The sequence below is a fragment of the Varanus komodoensis genome, unplaced genomic scaffold (genome assembly GCF_004798865.1).
Source record: "Varanus komodoensis strain SLA01 unplaced genomic scaffold, ASM479886v1 scaffold28, whole genome shotgun sequence".
NCBI lineage: Eukaryota > Metazoa > Chordata > Lepidosauria > Squamata > Varanidae > Varanus > Varanus komodoensis.
The window spans coordinates 7,702,442-7,725,731 of NW_025335727.1; the positions used below are offsets into that span (position 1 = coordinate 7,702,442).

The 23,290-nt window shown below is 45.3% G+C and overlaps 1 protein-coding gene across 1 annotated transcript in view; it reads right to left on the bottom strand.

Annotated features, from left to right (window-relative positions):
• Nucleotides 1-12,539, bottom strand: part of LOC123025692 (fibronectin type III domain-containing protein 3B-like) — a 246,434-nt gene extending 233,895 nt beyond the window's left edge. Inside the window, exon 1 of the mRNA XM_044434665.1 lies at nucleotides 12,308-12,539. The gene's annotated coding sequence lies outside the window, so the exon portion shown is untranslated. The remainder of the gene's footprint in view (nucleotides 1-12,307) is intronic.
• Between the last annotated feature and the right edge of the window lie 10,751 nt (nucleotides 12,540-23,290).

Below are 23,290 nucleotides of genomic sequence, written 5' to 3' on the forward strand. Positions count from 1 at the left end.
GGGATCCTCTGATGAGAACCTCCTGGGGTTGCTCTTGCTTCCTTGACCTTTGGGATGGTCAGAAGGAAAAGCAACAGCTCCTGCTGCTTCCTTGCTGCTCGGCTCTTGACCTGTCAGGCAAGGAAGCAGTCACAAGGATGAGAAGGAGGAAGAAGAGCACAAGCAGCTGGTGACAAGGTGGGGCCATTGAGGGTACCTTGCTCAAGAACCTTCCAAAACTTCAGCTGGTCATGTCTATCCTTTGTATCAGCTCTGCTTATTGATCAGAAGGGAATATATCGAATATTTTCCACAAAATGTGACCTGTACAAAGAACCTGGGTTGCCACTGCTTAGTAAGCTAAAAAGCATCCAAGTGTCCAAAGCACCTGCAGTGAAACTTGTCAGATTCATCTCATGTTATTTTGTTGTCACCTCTGACTTATGATGACCCTATCAATGAGCACCCTACAAAATATCCTCTCCTTGACACCCCTGCTAAGCAATTGCAAACTCAAAGCTGTGCTTTCCCTTATGGAGTCACTCCATCTCCTGTTTGCTCTTCCTCGTTTTCTTCTGCCTTTGACTTTCCCTAGCGTGACTGCCTTCTCCTGGGAGACTTGCCTTCTCCTGATGTGCCTGAGGGATGACAGTTTCCGTTTCAATAAATTATAATTGTCGTTGTTAATTTCATTTCTATATACCCAAAGCTCTCTTGGTGGTTCACAACTATGTTACATTTTTACTGCCAAGCAGCAAAAGAAGCGCAGGTGAGATTTTCTGCTTCTGCCAGAAGGTTCTTTTGGGTGCCAAAATAACTCGATGAGCTCCAGTACTATGCACCTGGACTGCAGATCAAGGACAGTTCCTGCTGTACCACAGGTCACCCAATGTCTTGAGCCAGTCCTCCCTGCAGCTCCACATTTTTAAGAATGTTTCAAGGCAATCTTCCCACTGAAGAGATGATAAGTTTCCAAAGAGCCCCAGGGTTTCTTAGAACACAGTTTGAAGGCCACTATTTACCTGGGTTCAATTATTATTTTTTTAAATACAAGTATTGTTTATAGTTCTTCCTCTGTTTAAATGCATGAACTTATTTAGTGCAGAAAAGCACGCTGTTCTTGTGAAATAAACTCCCTTAGAAAGAGCAGGAACTCCTCTCTTGGCTTGCTACCTTTGGTTTGTGACAGGACAAAGTCAGGCAGCAAGCAAACTAAGCACACTTCAGAAAACTAAACTAAGAAAGTGTCTTCCCCAAAGGAGGAGACAGGAATGGCGAGCAGAACAGCAGGGAATGGTGGTTGCACCCTGTCTCTGGAACTGGCTACCCAGAATATTTCACGTGGTGCCCTCACTACCATCATTTTGGTTGTATTCTCCGTTGCATTTTGGATGTAATCTTTTCAGTTCCATTCCCCATTATTTTAATAACCAATTGAATTGTATTGGATTAATTTTTAATTGAATATTGATTGATCTTATAAAAAAATTAACTGATGACTTTATCCACTATCCTGGCTTAGGATAAATCTCGATAGCTACTATGGAATAGTTGTAGTCATACTATTCTAATAGATTTATTTTATCATTTATAAAAGTTGTTTTAGTTGCTGGTTGTAGGACTACTGGGTGTGGTTTATAAATCCAATCAATGAATTAAGTAACTAATAAATTCTTCATTGCTTCCTATAGATAGCAGTCCTGTTTGCCCCTGGGGAAAGCTTCAAAGGAAACCAAAGTTCCTTTCTCTAAGCCTATATGTAGCATATGTCTACTTCCATAAATGCCATTCATAGCCTTGTCTTCCTTTCCCGGCTACAACTTACTTCTCACTGGACAGAGAGAGTACGGAACAGAGAGTACGGTGTGGTTAGAGTGTTGGACTAAAATTTGGGAGAACCAGGTGCAAGTCCTCACTTGGCACTAAGGGTGACTTTGGGCCAGTCATGGACTCTCAGCCTAACCCTAATGATACATAAGAAGGATCATGTATGCTACCTTGGGCTACTTGGAGGAAAATGGGGGAGGTTAATTTAACCAATAAAGAAAATAACAATCGGACAAAATACTTCCTGAACACCTGATATATTTGGATCAACAAAGTCTAGAAATTTGCTTTTCTTTGTCTCAGATGGGAATCCTGGCACACATATTATCCAAATGGTGCAGGCAGCCATCAACTGACATGGCCAGAATCCAGGCAAACCTGTACAACCAAGCAATATGGCAGCCCCACAAGACCATTTCTTTGCACTCTCAAAAGATGTGCCAAGAACCAAATATTAAAATATTAGTTAAAAGTTCAGTTGTTGGAGAAACATATCTGTTTTACTTCATGCCACAACTGACTTCAAACGTCACCAAAGGCCAACATTTATAAGACCTCAATAAAGTTGAACAGTTATGAAGGCAATATAGTCTATAAATATTTCAGGCATGGGCTCGGAAAATTTTATAAAGGAATGTCTCATCACTATCCCAGGAATGACCTCAGATCAGTGGATGAGCTCACCCATTTTAAAAATGGCAAGTGATTCAGTTTCCATGAGACACCAGACATGAGTTATGTTAGTAGCGCACGTTATCCAGCCAATCGCTGGACAAATTATGCAACCGGACTTGTGGGTCACCATCGATGCCTTTTTGCCGAAACAGACCTGTGCTGCAAACTTTTGACAAAATTCCAGTACCGCAAAAATGATGATAGTGGAAAATAAGACGCTGAATGAAGTACTTGGGAAACCATTGGGATCAAAGGGCTCACAGGTTGCTTCTTTGTAGCTCATCCCTTGCAAAACATGGTATAAGCAAGAGAAAGTCCCATACAGCATTAACAACCAAGAAACAGTCTTGTTCAACCCAGATAGCAAGATCTGGCATTATCCCAGCATTTCCCCAGTTATTTAGCTAGAATTATAAAAGGATTATAGGCCTGAAAGCAATTAATTTAGAATATTACACCAAGACAGCCCCATAAAAAGCTAGATTCTGTTACAGGGATAAATACATGCATTTCTTCTCCCCTTCCACAAACATTACAAAACGTCTTACAGCAAGACAGATCATTCAGCCGTCTAGCATTAGCTACTCTCTGGGGCTGTTTGGAAGTAATGGCAGTCATTCAAGGGTTAATTAACCCTAAAACTTCTGGAATCACACCTGAGCAAGACACTTTCTGTTTCCAGAAAACAACTAGAAGTATTGCTTTCATGACTTGTTTTTGTGACATCCAAACCCAGGCAACATCTTAAGGTCAATAAGCCAGTATCAGACTATGACTTATGACTCTGGCTTTTTGTCAAGAGAGAAGCCAGCGTTCCTGGTCCAGGTATCATGATCAACCGAACATGGATGAAGGGACCATGGATTGTTTAGCTGTTCACATTTGCAGGAGGTGCCAGTGGCAGGAATTGGATGCACAGTGAAATCTGAATGGGGCCACTGCGTAGCACCGAGATACAAGAGGGTTACTTTATTTGTCCCTCAGTACTTCATGAAGAAATAAGCATTTCCTTTACATTCGTTTGTTTGCTATACTATCCCATAGCCACAGCTCTCTGGGTGGTTTACAACAATGTATAAAATAAAACAATAACATGCAATACCAATACCATAAAAGCAGCAATGTTGAAATGAATTTAAAATAGCTTACAATGCAGGAAAAAGACCCTGCAAAGGAAAAGAATAATCTAGACAATCTTAGGTCCTCAGGCCCCTGGATAACCAGGGAGATCTTTAAAGACTTCTGCGTAAAGGGCTGTCTTGACCTGGCACCAAAAAGATGGCAAGTTTGGTGCCAGGTGGGTCATAACAGGGAGGCTTTTCCAAAGATGGAGGCCATCGCAGAAAAGGCCTTTTTGCCATCCTCCAAGCCTCCCATGGGACTGGCACTTGGAGAAAGTCCCCAGAGGTTGGAGTAGTGCCCCAAAGTTGAGTGTAGTGTTATTAGTGTATTTGTTTATTTATCCACTACCTTTACTGCCTACACTCTCTGGTTCGCTACAATGTAAAATATAAAACATGATATAGCAATTAAAATAGTTAAGAATACACTATCAAATAAAAGTAAGAACTAAAGTAAAATCTAGCAACAGTAAGAAGATTTTAAATACAATACAGTATTTAAAATAGTTTGAAACTAAAAATTCCTTGGTATATTCCTGGGAAAGTAAGAAATAAGAATTCACCTGGTCCTGGAAAGAGTACAGTGGAGGTGCCCAGCCAGGCTCCCAGGGAAATTCATTCCACGGGGGGGGGGGGGTCACAACAGAAAAAGCCCTACCCCCATGACTTCCCTTGGCAGGGGCTCCCTCAGCACGACTTCTGAGAATGATCTTAGAGACTGGGCAGATATAGATGGGAAGAGGTGATCCTTCAAGGAATCTGGCCCCAAGCAACTTAGTGTTCTGAATATTAATACCAGAACTGGCAGCCCATGCAGATGGTAAGGTACTGGCCTAACGGGATCGTGCTGGCCGGGTCCCATTAGCAATCTTGTTGCCCTGTTTTGGACCAACTGAGGTTTCCAGATCATTTGCAAAGGCAGTCCCACCAAAAGGTTACCAGAGCATAGACAACTAGCTAGGTTAAGATAAGGCTAGATAAGGACACAGTTGGTCTATCAGCCTAAGCTGGTAAAAGCTCCACACCACCTAGTCCCCCTGTGCCTCTTGTGACAGTGCTGGATCCAGGAGACCCCCAAACTATGAGCCTGATCCTTTAGGGGTGGTCTGACCCCCTCCAGAACAGGGTGGGTATCACTCATCCAGACAGGCAATCCAACCACTGGCAGTACCTCCACCTTGTCTGGATTGAGTCTTAGTTTCTTGGCAGTGGAATGCCCAGGTACACTCAGAACACAACACAGAGACAGGGACTGGGCCCATTTTCAATGGACAAGTTGAACAGCCCTCTTGGACTAAAGTAGTGTCCTTTGTGGCAGGACAAGGCCCTTGCAAACTAGAGGGAGGGGAGCTGCAGTAGGGAGAGTATTGATTTTTGGTGACCAAGGTTACCAAATTATCCTACCACCACTGCCCACACCCAGGAAGCAGGAGACAACAGGTAGGCAGCTATTCAGTCCAAAGCAGCTCCATGGAGGCCTGGTGTAAGTAGCTCCATAGCCCACTCAAATGCACAAGAGCTGTCATGCAACCATATGGAAGCCATTGCACATGGCAGGCGTGTCATGAGCGGTGCTGGCTGGAGCCGGGGGTCAGACTAGATGACCCAGGATGCCTCTTCTGGCTCACTCTGTTTTTATGTTTTCCTCTTCAGCATCTCTGAGGGCCTGAACTGGCTGAGAACCAGGAAGGATAGACCTTCTTAAAGTGAAACCTTTGCAGTGTTGTAGGCAAAGCTACCAGAAATGCATGGAGACTGTTCCACAGCTGACACGGTGTGGGGGAAGCCTCTGCATAGACCTGTGACCACATGGCCACTTATGCCGCACTGCTACTGCGCTTGGAGGCAACAGAGTGGATGGGCCAGAAATAATTTACAATACCTTGGAAGTATCTGTGAGAGACAAATTAATGGGATGGAGCATGGCTATTTTTATCCCATGATTAGGAAGCAGACAGCGGAATCTAAGAATGAAAAGCCATCATACCAGCCGGTAAGTGCCATAGATAGCAATCCAACACACTTACCCAGGAGTAAGTAGCATCAATCTCAATCAGGTTTCTTTCTGAGTAGACATGCACAGAATAGCACTGCAAGAAACATAACAGCCCTACACAGCCTACAATAAAATACATTTGGAAAAAGCATGCCTTTTGAGAGAAACTCTGGACTCTAAAGGAAGAAATGCATGGACTTCCAATTCCATTTCATAATATATATCAGGTACTTTATAACCCCAGACTGACAGAGCATTTTTAAAAATAATTTTATTTAAAATAGTCAATAATGGCCAGGGAAATAAGAATACTCATTTGGACAACAAATTAAACAGGAATGTCTGACCTATACCAGTTGCATTCAAATCTTTACATCATTGATAGAGGTGAGTCACTTCTGTAAGAGCCTCGGTTTGTTTCAGCCATCTCTCAACAGAATGTGCTCGATCACTTTTGACATTTCAACTATCCTCCATGTTTCCATGCAGGGCAGTTATGACTCTGCCAGTTATTGCCAACAAATATTTTTCCCAAGGTTACCAAATTTCAAACCACCTCAGAGACTTCACTTCATGGGAAAAGAATTTCCTCCTAGGTACCATGGTCTTGCCAACCTAGCAATTCAAAAGCATGCAAATATGAGTAGATAAATAGGTGCCACTTCAGTGGGGAGGGAACAGTGCCCCATGACGTTACGCTGGCCACGTGACCATGGGAACGTGTTCAGACAGTGCTGGCTCATGGTCTAAGAAATGGGGATGAATGCCACCCCCTACAGCCAATTCAGCGAACAGAATAAAATCTGCAGGGACTCCTTTCCTCTCCTACCGTGGTTTAGATGTCTACGTGTACAGAATTATGCATAGCATGGCAAAAAGTGGATGGGCAGACATTTTCCCTCCCTCTCTCACAGTGCTAGAATTCAGGGGGTGATCCCATGATTGGTGGGAGAGTCAAGACATGTAAAAGGAAGCCTTCTTCATGCAACATGCAATCTATAGAATTCATTTCTGCAGGATATATTTAGGGCCACCTATCTTAAAGGGGGTTTACACCAAGGGAAGCCAACAGTTTGGGTGGCATGAGCACATCTTGCAATTTGAGAAACTGCCCTGGGACCAGCACCAAATCGACACATTGCAAATGAAACCATGGGACTACGTATCATCTTCCTCAGAGCCCCACTGGTAGCCAGAAGTATTTATGGAAAGAGATGGGAGCAACAGGAATCCTTCCCTTTGCTTTGAGGCAATCCCAGCAGCCACTAGGAGATTTTGGAGATAAAAAAGAGGAACCTGGAGCAGAAGAGGAAGGACATCCAGGAAGGTGTCTGAGGGTGCACTGGTGCCCCTGGCTTAAACACATACGTGGAGGACCTACCTGTATGTCTATACACCGATGGCTGAGCACTACCTCATGCATCAGAGGTAGTATGTCTCTGGAACAGAAGGCACAGGTGCTTGTGTACACATGTACTACAAAGGAGCTTTCACAGGCAGCTAGCTGGCCACCAAAATGCTGAACTAGGTGGCTCCCCAGACTAATTCAGCATGGCTTTCATATTAGCTTCTTACGTTTTTCCACCCAGGGATTTCTCTGGCCTATTCCATGCAAGAGCACACAAGGCTTAGTGCTTTTGAAACACTTTTACCTGTCCCCTTCCCCAATTTTTTTGATTGCTACCGGTTTGAACTTCAGGAAAGCGAGATCATCTCCAGGGCAGAAGCAAATGGTTGGGAGACCCCCAGAAACCCACCCCACCAGCCTGAAAGCTCTCAAAATAAGAAACGCCATGCATATCAAGAGATGAAGAAGGGAGTAGGGGAAGAGTTGGACTGGCACCCCTAAAGCTAGAAAATAATTTGCCTGAGAATGGGTGGCTTTGGCTTGCAAGTTTTGATGGATTTGTTTGAGAGTGGCATATACGTTTTGCTACGTTATGAAATAAAAAAATATCCCCCCGCCACCCACACACAGGTAATTAAAGCAGCCACCCACACATATTACGGGAGAATAAATACAGCAACCAGAGCACAGCGTATTTTTATTTTATCAAAACGTCCCCCACCTCCTCCTTCCAAGTGCTGCTTCCTTCACAGTTGTTCCTGGGGCCAACATTTACAGTTGCCTCCAGGCAAGGTTCTCAGATCTGACTTTTAAATTCCAAAGCGCATTCTTCTCTCTGCCAGCGATTTGTACTCTGACTAAGGCCTCTTTTTCCCTGGACGGAGTGTTCATTTTCCACCCCCAATGATTCCTACACATGGGCTCAAATCCTTTCCCTTGTTACCTTGAAAAGGAATCTAACAACTGGGTGGGTTTACACCGAGGCAGCGCGTGTGTAGGAAAAGAACCTTTTGCAGACACTGTCTGACCACAAACTCCCTAACAAGGCAGGACTTTTCCCCTGCAGGCATCCATATCTTTTTAAGGAGGAACTTTAGGTACAGGAGGAAGCATCAGTGAATGAAGAGGGGCAGCCCAGTTGGTGGCCTCAGAAGCCTGTCCCACCAATCCCCAAATGTCAACAACATCTGACAGAAATGGGACATCCACATGCCTGCTCTGTTCAAACATCTCAGCCCAAGAAACAGCACTGTGGGCAATTTAAGACAGATTTCCCAGTTCTTCCTGCTTGCTCTCATCACAGGTCCATCAGGCATATCACTATTATTGCTATTTTAAACATTCAGAACTGCAGCAGAGCAATAAGGGACTCACACAAACCAGCAAGTGCATAGCTGAAGTAGGATTTGAATTTCATATCAGGTCTGACTCTATATTTATGTACAAATGTTTGGGGACAGTAAGATGAATATTTTCAGTGATGTTTCAAGTGCTGCTGAACATTAAATTGGCCAGTAAGGAACTGCAGGTCAGGGCACTTAGAATGAGTTCTCAAGCAATAAAGCTCTGGCTGAAGTTCTGGCTAGAATTACTACTTCTTTTGACAATGAATGCTGAACAGAGAAAATGCAGATAAGTCATTTCAATTAACAGTATGCATTTATTATTTGATTATTCAAAAATTTCTGTACCATCTATCAGCAGAGATTCCAGGATGGCATATAACACAGGGCAAAATATAGTCATAAACAAACATTAACAATGGTGATGCTCAGGAATATATAAACTATCTTCCCTGGTGCTGAAAAGATAACAGTGTTGGTGCCAGGCAATGTTTTCTCAGAAAGAAATTTCATGAACTGGATGCTTCCACTAAGAAGGCCATCAGCTACATTATCTGCCATGGCAAGTTTGTATAAGATCAAGTGTTTCTTCAGGTACCTGGGTCCTAAGCCATGTTGGGCTTTGAAGATCAAAGCTCTTTGAATTGTGCTCAGAAATAGACTGGAAACCAGTTAAGTTCTTTTAATATGGTCCTACAACTAGTCCTAGTCAGTTGCCTAGAGGCTTTATTTTGAACATGAATTTCCAAGCAATCTTCAAGTACAGCCCCACATACAAGACATGGCTTCAGATGTCAGTCCTAGAGATGACCAGAGCATGGCTAACTGTGGCCAGCCTACCTCTGTCCAGAAGAAGTTGCAACTGACATGTCAGCCCAAACTTGATGAAAGGTATTCCTTGCCATACTGGCTACCAGAGCCTCTGATGTCACAGCAAGATCAAGAATACAGACCTGGTCAATTAGGGGAAATGCAACCCATCCAAAATAGGTTGATCACATCTCTCTGAGCCAACAAATCACCAACCCACAGGTCCTCTGTCCCACCAGGGCTGATTTCATTCCATGGCTCTTGCCAACTATCTACAGATTCGAGACACTAGTTCACCAACATCACCTTAATCTAGAGGAAAAGGGTGAGAGGGACAGAGAGAGATGGGTGTCTAACATCCCAAATGACCTTTCCCTGTGGTTTCATATACTTCAGTGGGCCTGGGAAGACCTTTATAGGGAGAGCATAAGAAGAGCCATCCTGGATCAGACCAGGTTTCTCTTCATGAAGCAGTAAACTAGCTGTCCACAGGAGCCCACAAGCTGAACAGGAGAACAAGCCCTTCTCCCCCAAGTTCCCCAGTCACTGGTGTACGCAGGCACACCGCCCTGGGTGCAGGAAGATGCATAGCTCAGTGGAAAGGACACGCGCCTCATATTCAGGTCTCCCCAGGTCCCAGCCTTTCTAGGCTACTGCCCTAGGGACATGCTATCCGCTAAAGGAGACAACTGTGAGCTACAGAGACTCATGGCTTGCATCCAGAATAATCGCTTCCAAGCACAAGTCACTTCCCAGATGTCAACGGACACCTCCCCACACACACAAGCCACTGTCTGAGGTTTGAGAAGCACATTCTTGACAGTTGATTCTCCTCCACCCCCCCCACCCCACCCTAAGACAGCCCGGTTCCTCTACCCAATAGGAAAGATTTTCCCAAATAAATAATGCATAAATAAATAAATGTTAGCAAATAACTTAAAGTGTGTGTGTGCGGGGGGGGGGGTGGAATAAGAATAAGAAAGAAAGCAATTAAAGATTTTGCCTTCAGGAAAAACAAAGTTTGCCCTAATCTGAGTGGAATGAATTTGTCTTTAACTGGAATTACAGGACACACCATCTTTTAAACTATGTGGGCATTTTTTTCCTAATTAAGTGAAATGTTTTGAAGAAGAGAAAGACGGAGGGAGAGAGGAAAACCGAGCTCGGGAGAAGACGAGTTTCGCTTTAAGCAAGGTTGTTTAAGAGAAACAAAACAGCATTCCATTTCCTGGTGATATGCCATTTTGTTTAAGGGGAGAGGGAAGCTTCTGGCAAGGGAAATCAAAAGTTTCCAGAATTTTTCTTTCCCCCTTTGCCACTGGCGTCAGCGAGGAAGGGAGGGACCCTGGGAGGACGGCCTGGAGGAGAGACGTCTGTCTGTCTCCGTCTCCCTTCTCCAACGTGCCCCCTGGATCCAGACATTTTGGAAAGACTTCGCGAAAATCGGGGGGGGGGGGCTTTCGCCTTCCCGCGACCGCAGGGCGGAGCGCCGGCCAGGGTGCCTTCACCTGAGGCTGAAGGACAGGCATCCTCCCCTCCCAGCCGACTCCAGAAAGGGCCAGACTGTACGTGCCACTCGGCCGCCAAGGAGCGGCCACCAGCCGGAGGCTCTGCGCGCTCGCCTCCTTCCACTCGCTCGCCGTCTCCGCGCCGCGCGTCATGTTGAGGGGGGGCGCACTCCGCACTGCCCTCTCGGCTACACAAAACACGCCTTGCAAGAAAAAGGACACCCCACCCCACCCCCGAGAGCCCCTATTCCGCTTCTCCAGGGTATTTGCCTGAAGCGGCTATTGCACCAACACCGTGGCCGGAACAGACGCTGCTTGCTATCCGTACCTCGCAGCGATGTCTTTTTGCAGTTACTGGGCGTTTTTTAAAACTTTAGAGTAGACGGGGAGGGGGCTGTCCCGGATCAGGACCCTTGGGCGGCGGGGAGGGGTGGCTTTGAGAGCCGGCTGGGAAAGAAAGAGACGGGCACGGAGCTCGGTGGGGAGAGAAATGGGGTGGGGGCGAAGCCGGGAGCCGCCGTGTGACCACCGCTAGGAAGTGTCACGCGAAGGGCAGGCAGCGGGGCAGGAAAGGCACCCGCCGGGAGCCTCCCTGGATTACTAGGTTATGATGGTGTAGGACTCTCCACCCTTCCCAGCCAAAGGCAGGGGGTGGGGGGGGAGAGATGCTTCTTGCAGGCTGCCTTCCTTACAGATGAGCTCCGTCACCAGCTAACCGCCGTCTCCCCCCGCCCTCCTCCTCCTCCGCCGCCGCCGCCACCCCACAAAAAATAGGAGGCACCAGCCAGCACTTCGCCACGCACCCTTTGCATCCGAGGCCGCCTTCCCTCGCCAAAGCCCGGGAAATCGAAAGAAACTTCTCCGGCCGCTCGGAGGTGTCACCAAAAAAGCACGCCAAAAAACCGGGAAAGTCTTGGGTTTGCTGTGGGAAAGCCCGTTCACACTCTCTGCCCTGTCCTCCCTTCTCCCGCACACACAACTCCCGTCTAAGACGGGCCGTCTTTCTCCCCCGGAGAAAGGGAAGGTAGAGAGACGGGGCGCATCACGTTTCCAGGGCCCCCGTTCCGTTCCTTCGAAAGCCAGGACTGCGCGTCGGCAAAAGCGAAAGAACGAACGAAGTGGCGCTTGGACCGCAATAGAAGCAACGGGGAAACTGCCTGGCTCGGGGAGACGGACCTGCAGGGTTGTAAGGAAGCAAAAGGGAAATGGGGCGAGTCAAACTTTTGGGTCGGCTCCGGCAGCCCCCCTCGGGTCAGCTTCCCCGCCCCGCTTTCCCATTCCTTCTCCAAGCATGCTCCATCGGCGTGAGCACCGGCGGACAAACGCGGCCACGCATGGATCCAGTTCACACTTGCAGTTTGCGCTCGGAAACAAAAGGAATCCGGATCGAGAAGAGGCTTTGCGAAGGAACGGGGCGGGGGTGGAGAGGGAGAGGCAACAGCCACTTTTGGGCGAGGAGAAAGGCAGAGGCGCGCCGGGAAGCTCCGGCTTTCTCGAGTCCCCGGGCGACATTCGGCGCCCTTTCCCCCTTCCTCTCGCATCGGCAGTCCAAGCGTGCATCCACGAGCCCTTCACTGCGGTTCCAGCCACCGGGGCGGGGAGGGCGGACCGGGGAGAAATCCAGGTTCGCGCACGGCGTTTATCCAGCTCCAGGGTTGGAGAAGGGGACGAGGACGAGGCAGGGGAGGCAGTTTGCTTACCTTGTGCTGGAAATGGGGGTGCGCGAGAGATGAAATACCCGCCCGGGGTGTGTGTGCGCGCGCGTTTCTCCGGAGGGAGGCGAGCGGTCCGGTAAATCCCCGCCTGGCTGAGCGAGCGATCTGGAATAACTAGCAGGAGGGTTTGGAGGGGGATTCCGCCATGTCAATGATGTCGGACCACATGGGGATTTTTGTGACCAGCCCACGTACCATACAGTCTGGATTAGAAGCTACTGTGGGAAAAAGAAACCATCAGCTGAGAGGGGGGCGGGGGGAAGGCAGGCGCGGAAAGTCAGCGCCGGGGAAGGCAGAGCTAAGCGCGCTTGGCGAATTGCAAACGGCCTCGTACATTTCGGTGAAGTCGCTTTTTAAAGGGGGCTGGAAGAGAGAGCGAGGGAACTGCCCGCTTTGCGCCAACTTTTCCCTTCGTCAAGGCCGTCAGCCTGAGCTCTTCCAACACATGGAAGTCTCCCCTCCCTGTAGCCCAGCGGTGGGAAACGTGTGGCCCTCCGGAGGTTTTGGACTACAACTCCCATCATCCCTCGACGTAGGTCATGCTGGCTAGTTTGATGAGAGCTGTAGGCCGTCACCACTGGGGGGCCAGAAGTTGCCCATCCTAGAGGGGTCTAAGTCCCATTGTGTTCCCTGTGGTATATTCCCATGTAACTGAGTATAAGGAGCAATAATGAAGAATAAATACAATTGCAACTTTGGAATGAGTCTGCGTCGAACTTAGATCTGCAAAATCAGGAATGGATTCTCCTTTCATACTAATTTTAAAAGGGAGCCCCCTTCCAAAACAAATCAAATCATACAGCGCATCTGCCTCCATGGCCTGAACCATCAGAATCATGCATCCAACCTTCATAGGCACTGCCAGGATGCAAAACCTTTGATCCAAGGTACATTTCTGCCTAATTTCCTATGATTTTTAAAGAGAGGCACACTGCAAACTGCTGTCAAAACACAACACACACTGGTCTCCATGGACTGAATTATAAAACTCACAGATCTGACACTTGTAGACACTGACACAACACAAAAACCTGGATCTATGACACATGTTCGTATGATTTTTGCAGTGAAAATTCTGTAAACCATCACTCAGTCACATAGCATATCTGCCTCCAGAGACAGAGCTCTGAAAACCATCTATCTGCCATTCACTGGTGCTTCCCCAGTGTGAGCACACAAACAATGGATTGACAGCACCAATTTTGCAAAGAAACTACAAGGAAAGCGTACACACCTCCACAGACTGTACCTTAAAAATCATGCATCAGCCACTCATTGGTACTACAGCAGAGCAAAAATGTGGATTCAGGGCATGGATTGAAATAGATTCTCATGAGATTTACAGAGAAAATGCTCCAAGTCCCATCCAAGCAGAGTATCTCTGCTTCTATGGACTGAACCATGAAAATTAGCTATCCGTGGGTGGTTGGAAAGGGCCTAGCAGACCATCGAGTCCAATTGCCTGCTCAATGCAGGACTCAAGTCATCCTTCTAGATTTCATCCCAGTCCAACCCTGCTTCATTTCCAAGGTTAGACAGGATCAGACACCTTAAGACTGAACCCCTCCCCAGAAAAATACCCCAAAAGTAAATTCTGTACTTTACTATATATCATAGTATAAAATTATGGATTTAGGAAATCAATCCTCATTAATTTTAGATGGCTCCATGTAAAACCATGGTCAACTCAATGATTATATGAGTGCCCATGTACTTACAGATCTTCATTGTACTTCACCATTGTGCAAAGTATGTATTTGAGGCATGCGTCTTCAGAAATTAATCCTAAGATTGTGGGTTTCAGAGTCTGTTTTTGTTTCAAAACCCTGATTTTAGGAATGTGTGAACACACTCCACCTGATCTCTTTTGCTGTGTCCAAGAGCAGCTAAAGAACACAGTTTTGTTGCATTCTTGGGTTGTTTGTTGTGACATGCAAGCAATGAACAAACTAGAGAAATGATGCCAACCCAAACCATGGCCTAGTTCTCTGATTTGTTGGGGAGGAAACAAACTAGAGTACTGTACCTAGTTTGCATGTAATGATAAACTCCCAAGGATGAACAAATCTGGGATGCTTTGCTCCTCCTGCGAGGGAGAGAAGAAAACAGATAGAATGCATTTTTCTTCCCCAAAAAAAGGTTACTGTGATACGTGAATCAGGCCTCTTTTTCCAAACCCATAATGAAATCTGCTATCATCCTGCTGTACTCACTGGGCTCTAAAAAGGATGTATCCATTGGAACAAGGTGTTTCCATAAAATAACAAAAAAAATGAAGAATGGACCCTCATGAATCATCATGGGGTTTACACAGAGCTCCTAAAGTCACATTTTCCACCCTTATTTTTGGAATGCACCATAACAGTCAGCTCGAATCCAGCCTACTGTGCCACACCATGGTGTGAACCTGACCTGAAGCAGGGACCTTGTGATTCTTGTGCAAAAGCGCCACCATGTAACCACAGGTCAGATCAAGCCAGAAAGAAAATGGGTCCTGTAGTGCTTTGCCATCTGACAATGATATAAAAGCCCGTCTCTGTTATACACATCCTAATGGATTCTTGTGGTTTCTAGAGGCATGTTCACCAGCTAATTACAGCTCACATCTGCAGATGCAGGTCTCCCACTAGAAATAGGGATGTGTGGATTGTTGTACTAGAGAAGATGATCTTTCACTAGAGACCAAGTCCAAGATTATCCACATTATGATATTCCTGATCACTACATATGGGTGGAATAGCTGGATGGTGAAGAAAGCTGACAGGAAGAAAATTGAGGTGCTCAAAGCATGGTGCCTGGGGAGAGCTTTGCAAATACCATGGACTGACAGAAAGAAAAACGAATGGATGCTAGAGCAAATCAAGCTGGGACTTCCCCTAGAAGCAAAACTGACAAAAACTGAGTCTGTTATACTTTAGACAAATCATGAAAAGGTAAGACAATCATGCTTGGGAAAGTTGAAGGCAGGAGAAGATAAGGAAGACCAAATACAATATTCCATGAAGAAAGCTACGTACAGTTTTGAGTTTATAAGAGCTAAGCAAGGCTGTCAAGGACAGGACACTGGAGGGCAATTGTAGAGTCACCATAAGTCTGAGGCAAGTTGATGGCATGATGTTGCAACAACAACAACAACAACATTGATTTAGTAAAATCCTTTCCACCTGTGTTTTGCAGCTTGTCAAACATCTAGGAATGGTCCTCCACTTCCACAAATACACATTCATAGTAGTACATATAAGTAGATTATTGCAAGTTACCATTAATGTTCATGTGCAATGATGCAAATCTTCCCCAAAAGTAAAAGAACAACCTGGAAGTCCACAAAATCTGCATAATGCAGGAAAAGCTGCAGAATTCACAGGTCAGAGTCACAGAATTCTGAACTTCTCCGAATCCATTGCAGATTTTGCTGTCATCTCTAACTAGAAAAGGTATCTTATTTAATTTCTCTGCTCTTTTTCTGCCAAGGTCTGTCAAACAAGTGAACAATATAACATAAATTGGCAACATAATATCAACAATTACAAATCACTTCACCACTGTTATCTAAAGAGAGCCAATATATGCATTCAGGGGAATAAAACAGCAATTCCAATTATTATTAAAAGCCTGGTGGAGGCTAATGCTCTTCACCATTTCTCAGAAGGTGGAATGAGAGGAAGTTAGACACATTTTCTAAAAGATGCAATTCCAAAGCGTGAGTGCCAAGACAGAGAAGGTCCCATCCATCGTAGCCGTGATAACTGATTCCTGACAGTAGCAGAATGTGAAGTACAACACTCCCTGAAAGTCTTAAAGACGTGATCACATGGAGACGACTTGTGGTCCTTCACACACCTCTGGCTGCAGTGCTTCAGAGATCTGCCAGCATTTTGAATTTGGCATGGAAACATACTAGGAACCAATGCAGGGTAAAAATCTAGGAACCATAGGAGCAAAATGAACTGACTCCTAACAGTTGCCTGGGAGTTGCATTCTGGGAGCTGTAGTTTTCCAGTAGTCTTCAAAGGTGAACCCATACAGAGTAGTCAGGAAGTCAAGTGGGTGGTAAGAGGGCTCTGTAGGCTCATTGATGTCCCTGGGCACCGTGTTGGCAATGCAGACCCAAAGCCCCTAGGTCTGCAGATTCATTCTAAATGAGGAGGCTTAGAAATGATACTTCTGGAGCCTTTGTCTTGACTTGACTTGAGGAATGCTGATTTCTGGAACTCCCTGCTGCAAGGAAATAGCCAGGTCAAAGGCTTTCTAAAGGAGGATTAGATATCAATATAAAATGGTATCCCCAACTGCAGTCTGATGGGGGTAAAAATTGAGCATGATAATACAACCACCCACACCTTGTATTCTTTCCTATCCCTGCTTTTAAATCTGTTCAGAGCTGGACTTCATGAAAACTGTGCCAAGCACCTCAGTTAGGGTTCCAGCATGATTCCAGCATGATTAAAGCAGTGATTTAAAAAACACATTCAAATCATTAAATTTATGATTTTATGGCTTTTGAAAATTATCTGTCAGCTTCTAATCTGGCAAGTCCAGACATTCTTGAATTGCATCAATTGCTTGGTATAATTCCAGTCTCGCTTTGTTAAGACTTGGGATATGAACTGCCTTCATCCCCTTAGAGAATGGTGTAGGCTGGGACATCAAAGAAAACCTCAAGTGATTAAATATTTGCACGAAGCTATGAATTCAACCTGTGGCTTCTACTGCAGACTGCTTTTTCCTAGAAGCAAGGAATCAAGGACTTGAGGACCAATTTTTAATTTTATCAAATTTTAGGCAAATTTAGTCATAGAAAGATATAGGAAAAACTCATTCTTCATAGATCATTACCTGGGCATGAATGTATTCTGTGACCTATTATACTTGTGAGAATACTCTGCATAAAAATTCAGGATATCCATGAGAATCCATATCCTGTATGCATTTGTTGATATCATGCTGACCATATGAAATACAGGCTCTTTTTTGTTGTTCATGCCATTAGCACAGATGTAGCCTATTCTTTAATTGTGGTAATCATGATGCCCCTGAAAAATTCCAGAGGATCCATGGTTATTTATTCTTCACTTCCATAACTTTGTTCTATAGTGGCATCATAAAGATGAGATCTCAGATCCTACGGTCATGGATATGATCTGGTGGTATTTTATGTCAATGCATCCTATATAGAAACCATGACGATCCATAAAGATCCATACCATGGATCCAGGTCTGGCAGAGTGGCAGTGCTTGAGTTCCAGAACTGCAGTTTTCATGGCTTGGTCGGTGGAGACAAGGTGCTCTGTGACTGGATGGCAGTGCGGTTGATTTCCTCCATAAAAATCATGAGGATCCATCCATGCTTTTGAGCTGTAGAAGCACCAAGGAGTACCAGAAGCATGGTTGGTGAGGTTTAGCCTATGGAAGCATAGAAACTCTGTGGCTGGAAGGTGGTTTGGAGAATCTTCACTGTAAAGGCCATTAGACCTGTGAGCATTCATGCCTCAATTCCACATGTTTGTGCCATGCGGACACAGATATGGTATTTTATGGCAGATCCAGTATTTTATGGTTTAGTCTGTGGAGACAGGCTTGATTGTAGGTTGCAGAATGTCATCTTTTAAAATCATATAAAATCAGGAGCATTCTTATATCACATTTGTGTGCGCGTGCCGTGGTGGTGGCTACAAATAATCTGGACCTCTGATTTTGTGATTAAGTCGTGAAGTAGATGTGCTCTGTAATCTGATGTTGGGTTTAGGATTTCCTTTAAAAACCATGTAATGTCATGAGAATTCATTTTTGTTATTGTGGATCTGACTTTTGCTTTCTTCCCTTTTGAGTCAGGTGTCCGTCCTATCCTGTGAGCATTTAATGGGTGCTTGCACCTCAGTGGGCATGCATGGGATGGAGCTGCGATGTTGCCACCTGAAGCCCACTTTTCAGAGAACTAAGCCCCATTAAACTTGGTGGGATTTTGATGCTATGTAGGACTCAGCTGCAGGAAGGCCTGGAGGAATGTTGTCCATGGGGTCGCGATGGGTCGGACACGACTTCACGACTAACAACAACAAGGACTCCGCTGCAAGCTGCACTTCAGTGCACACCTATCTGGAAATATGTCCACACAAATGGAAATTGATCCCAACAACCAAGGAGAGAGAGAGAGAGAGAGAGAGAGAGAGAGAGAGAGAGAGAGAGAGAGAGAGAGAGAATACATACTTTTAAAAAAACATTTTACATATGTAATGACTTTTATCACCCCAATTTAATTAATAAATAAACCTTAATGCTGCTCTAATGGGGATCCGTTTTATTCATTCAGTTAAACTATTTTCATTCCCGTCCCCAGCCAGACAGACTTCTGGAGCAGTTTACCTGCAAGTATTAAAATAAAACTGTTCCCATCTACAGGCTTATAATCTCAGAGGACATAGCATACAAAGAAAAGGGGATAGGGAGGAGGAGGAAAAATTAGCACTCTTTCAGCATGGCAGAAAGCATGGCTTTGCCTCTCATCTCCCTCTTTAAAGTCTGCTGATTTATAACAGATATAAAACATGTTCCGACCATGAATTGTTCTTCCTCAGTGGTTTAGTTATAGCACAATCACAATGTCTCATATGAACATATGGAAAAAATTAGATGGTTTATCATTACAATAAATCATGTGACCTGTTGTTGTGGCTGGTACCAATGCAACAAATGACTTTGTACGTACATGTCTGTAGGTGATTGCACAGACTGAATTCGCTATACATAAGGCTCAAAATTATGCTTTTTCTAAACATCAGCTCAAAAATTTAAAATTAGAATGCAGGTAAAATGGAAATACTTTAAATGACTCAGAGTAGGAATAAAGAAATAAGTTTCAAGACTTCTCAGAGAAGCTAAAGAAGATGTGGGAATTCTATACATAAAACCCAGCAACCAGGGAAATCTATAGTAGGACAAGATTTGAATGGCTGCATTCCCTCTGTTAGTTGTTCCCCATCTCTTCCTCATTAACTCTTCTTTTTCCTCTTTTGTTCCAAAGAATACCATCCCCTTTTCCCTGGAAAGGAAAAGGAAGGGACTAAGATGGCTGCTTGATTTCTGAATCTTGTCCTGAACCCTGTGTGTGTGTGTGGCATGAAAGACAACAATAGTGTTGTTTCTATAAGTGAGCTAGAACAAGTAAGTCTCCCAACATCAGTTATTCGATTTTGAGGTTTAAAATGGTACATCAGATTTCTCTAAGCAAACCGTGCATTAGAAAAGTCTTGCTGGATCAGACCAAAGGCCTGTCTCAGGTGTGGGCAGCTGATGTCCTCAAGATGTTTCAGATTACCAGCTTCCTCAGTTCCTCACTATGGTTTTGAAACTTACCTATATTTTACTGCTATTGTCATGAGCAATATTTCAGTGGGAGGCAGGAAATATTTAGATAAATACACACAGCCTGGGCCATGCTGTTATAGCTTCGAAATCTGGGACCCACCTTGAACTCTAAACTCCAACATGGGCCTCACTGCTTCTTTTACATAGCAATGCTATGCATGCTGAGTCAAAAGATCAATGAGTTCAGTGCGACTTATTCCCAGGTAATTGTAATTTCACAGGATTATAAACAATGTAAATGAAAAGGAAATGGTGGAGGAGTTGTATCAGTACTCATCTTAAATTGGGGCATTCTTGGGTCATAATCTAAATGCTGAAGGCTAGACAGATGTGTTTTGTCCCTCTGGATAAATGATGTTTATGGCCAAGAAGGCAACTAACACCTTTGCTAGCAGCATTTTCTTATTTTACATTTTGTTTTCCTTCCAGTTTCCCTGGAGAATCATAAAATTCCACATCCACCCTTCCTCACTGACCTGCTCGTGCTTCTGCTGGGAATCAGCCATCATTAGTACCTGGGCTGCATGCATTTGTTTTGGCATAAACACATTTGGGAGCCTTAAAGCATTTTTATATGGCCCCAGGTGCTGGGAGCAAGAAGGATGGGCTGCTCTGGGCACTTGTTCTCAAGGGCTGCTGGCTGGACTTCAGAGGAATCCAAAGCAGAGGGGGAATAGTGGGGGGTGGGGGGAGGCTCTGAAAGTAAGACCCTGAGATGAGCAAAAGGCCTCCAGACCAGGCTGCCCCGGTGGGCAGGCAGTCTCTGGGAACCCCCAAGATTTGCAGCGGCTGGGAGGGGACTTGGCCAAGAGGAGTTTTGCAGATGCAGGTGAGGCGGACACAACTCCTGACCCCACGATGTGGTCTCAGCAGAGGAGGGCAGCCCAGTTTGTTTTGTTTTGTTTTGGTGTTTTGTTTTGTTGTAAACTTTTCTATGCTGTCTCATCACAGACATCTCAGGACAGTTTACAACCTATTAATTCAATAAAATAAGAATAGAAATAAGAGTAACAGTCGCACAGCATCCAATGTTAAGATATAAAACCATTAAATAAAACAGGTTAGTAATTAAAATACTGGGAGAATGAAAAGGGAAGATCATCAGGCGCAGGGAAGGTGTGCTCACTTTCAGAAGCCCCCTTCCCCCAAGGGATGGGGCCCAGGCATGCTCGTAAAGAGTGTTCCTGGGGGTGATTATGAGATTGAGTTGCACACACCACTCTGTGCATGCTCAGAGATTCATTCTGGGTGTTTTGTGCTTTTTGGCCAATAAAGAACACTTGGCCAGGGAAAAAGACTATGCCTTTTGAATGCACAAAGGACTCACACCAGGTGAGTCTCACTGTTGCAAAATCTGCCGCCTTCTGGGTTACCATTGCCTGAAATATTGGAAACCAGTGGCTGAGAGGCAACCACATCTGTGTTTCTATTCTGGGAAGGGAATGCATCGCATGATGCAACGAATGCACACACAGTGAATTGGTAACTAGCATGCCCTGCACAGCCAACCTGTGACATTTTGCTCTCTGGGATGAAAGACAAGTTGGCACCCTTGACCCATGCCGAGTCCAGAAGCCAGCTGGACTGGCAGTTTGTTTGCTTGCTATTTATTGCACAAATGCATGTGCCACTTTCCAATGAAATTATTCAAAGCTGCTAACATCATCAACATCCCCACCAGGAAATTCAATCAGACTTTCAGTATTCAACAATAAAGTTGGCTGGAAAAAAAGATAAAGCTATTTTGGGCTGAATTCATAGAAGCATCACTTCCAAATCTCTTGAAGTACTAGTTGCCCCTCCTCAACATTGGTTAGGCTTCATCTTGAGTATTGCATCCAGTTCTGGGTGCCAGAGTTTAAGTAATATGTGGGCAAAGGTCAAGAGGAGGGCAACAAAGACGATCCCGGGACAGAAAGAAAGCCCTATGAAGAGAGATTGCAAGATCTGGGCTAAATCTTTAGCCTTGAGGAGATTAAAGGGAGATATGATAGTGTTTTTCAAATACTTGAAAGGTTCTCACACAGAGGAGGGTCAGGATTGCTTCTCAATCATTCCAGAGTGCAGGATACAGAATAATGGGTGCAAATTACAGGAAGTGAGAGTCCAGCCGAACGTCAGGAAGAACTTCCTGACTGCTGGAGCAATGCAACAATGGAACCAATTACCTGGGGATGTCATGGGCTCTCCCACACTGGAAGCATTCGAGATGCAGCTGGACAGCCATCCAAGAGGGATGGTTTAACCTGGATTCTGGTGTTGAGCAGCAGTTCGCTCTAATGGCCTTATTAGTCCCTTCCATATGATTCTCTATGAAAGATATACTCATTCTGGCTTGGTTCCACCTCAGGAAAAGGCTGCCTAAAGAGGTAGTCCTAAAGATCTAAACTGTATGCATGTGTCTGACATGAATGGAGAGCTGAATCTTGCTTCCACGTTGGTAGCAGACTGAGCTTGCTTAGGACAGGCTGTGCGTCGTACACACTCTGCCCTTCAAAAGGGCAGAATCTCTGGGTGAGGAGGGGGGTTCAGGAGGAACAGTGGGAAATCTGTCCTCAATGGTCCCCTGCATCTGCCACCTGAGACAGTTACCCCATTCTACTTCATGGGAAGGCCAACCCTGGCCTGATTCAATGCCATCGTCAAACAAATACCCTTTGCATCAAAGTGCAGTAGCTAAATCCAAGGTGCTAAAACCTAAATGAACTTCCATACTTCCACTCTGGCCTGGTTGTTCCATCACTATTCAAAAAAGTTGTGGAAACTATAGAGCAGCTGTCTTCCCCGTAACTTCTCCATAAGCTCTGCTACTGGGGCCTGGCTCCCAGTAGCATCCAGGAGTCTTATTTATTTATTAAATTTGCATCCTACTTTTTTTCTTTTAAAGATGCCAAAGCAGCTTACATCGTTCTCCTACCCCTTGTTTTCCCCTGCTACAACAACAACCCTGTGAGGTAGGTTGGGCTGAGAGTCTGTGACTGGCCCAACGTCAGCCATTTGGCTCCATGGCTGAGCAGGGGCTCGAACCCAGATCCTCAGAATCCCAATCTTGCATTCTTAACCACTATGCCACACCAAATACACCCAAACAACCACCTGAGTTTTGTGGATCTGCTTTTTAACCGACCAAGAATACCTCTGTCTTACCTGTTGGCTCTCCTCCCAGCAATCTTTGGAAAAGCAATGGGGCAAAATCGTGATTATAAGCACAGGTAAGAATTACTGAGGCTTCCAAAGGGTTCCAGAGTCCAACATAGTCTAGGCCAGGCTGAAGCCCTCCAGATGAGTAGCCTGCAACCTTCATCATTCTCAGCCAGCTGGCCAGTAAGTTGAGGAGCGGTGCACTGAAGACATGCATGCAGTTAGTCCCTCAAGAGGCCAATCCTCTGATCCTGGGAGAGTGTTCTTGGAAGTCCTCCCTCCAAGGGGACACTGCTATCTCAGAAGGGAAACACAGAAACATAGAAACAAAGAGAGTCAGAAGGGGCCTTCCAGGCCATCTAGTCTGACCCCCCGGCTCCAGCTAGCTGTACTCATGCCATGCCTACCATGGGCATGTCCAACATATCCTTGAACACCCTCACCGATGGGCCTTCAACCACC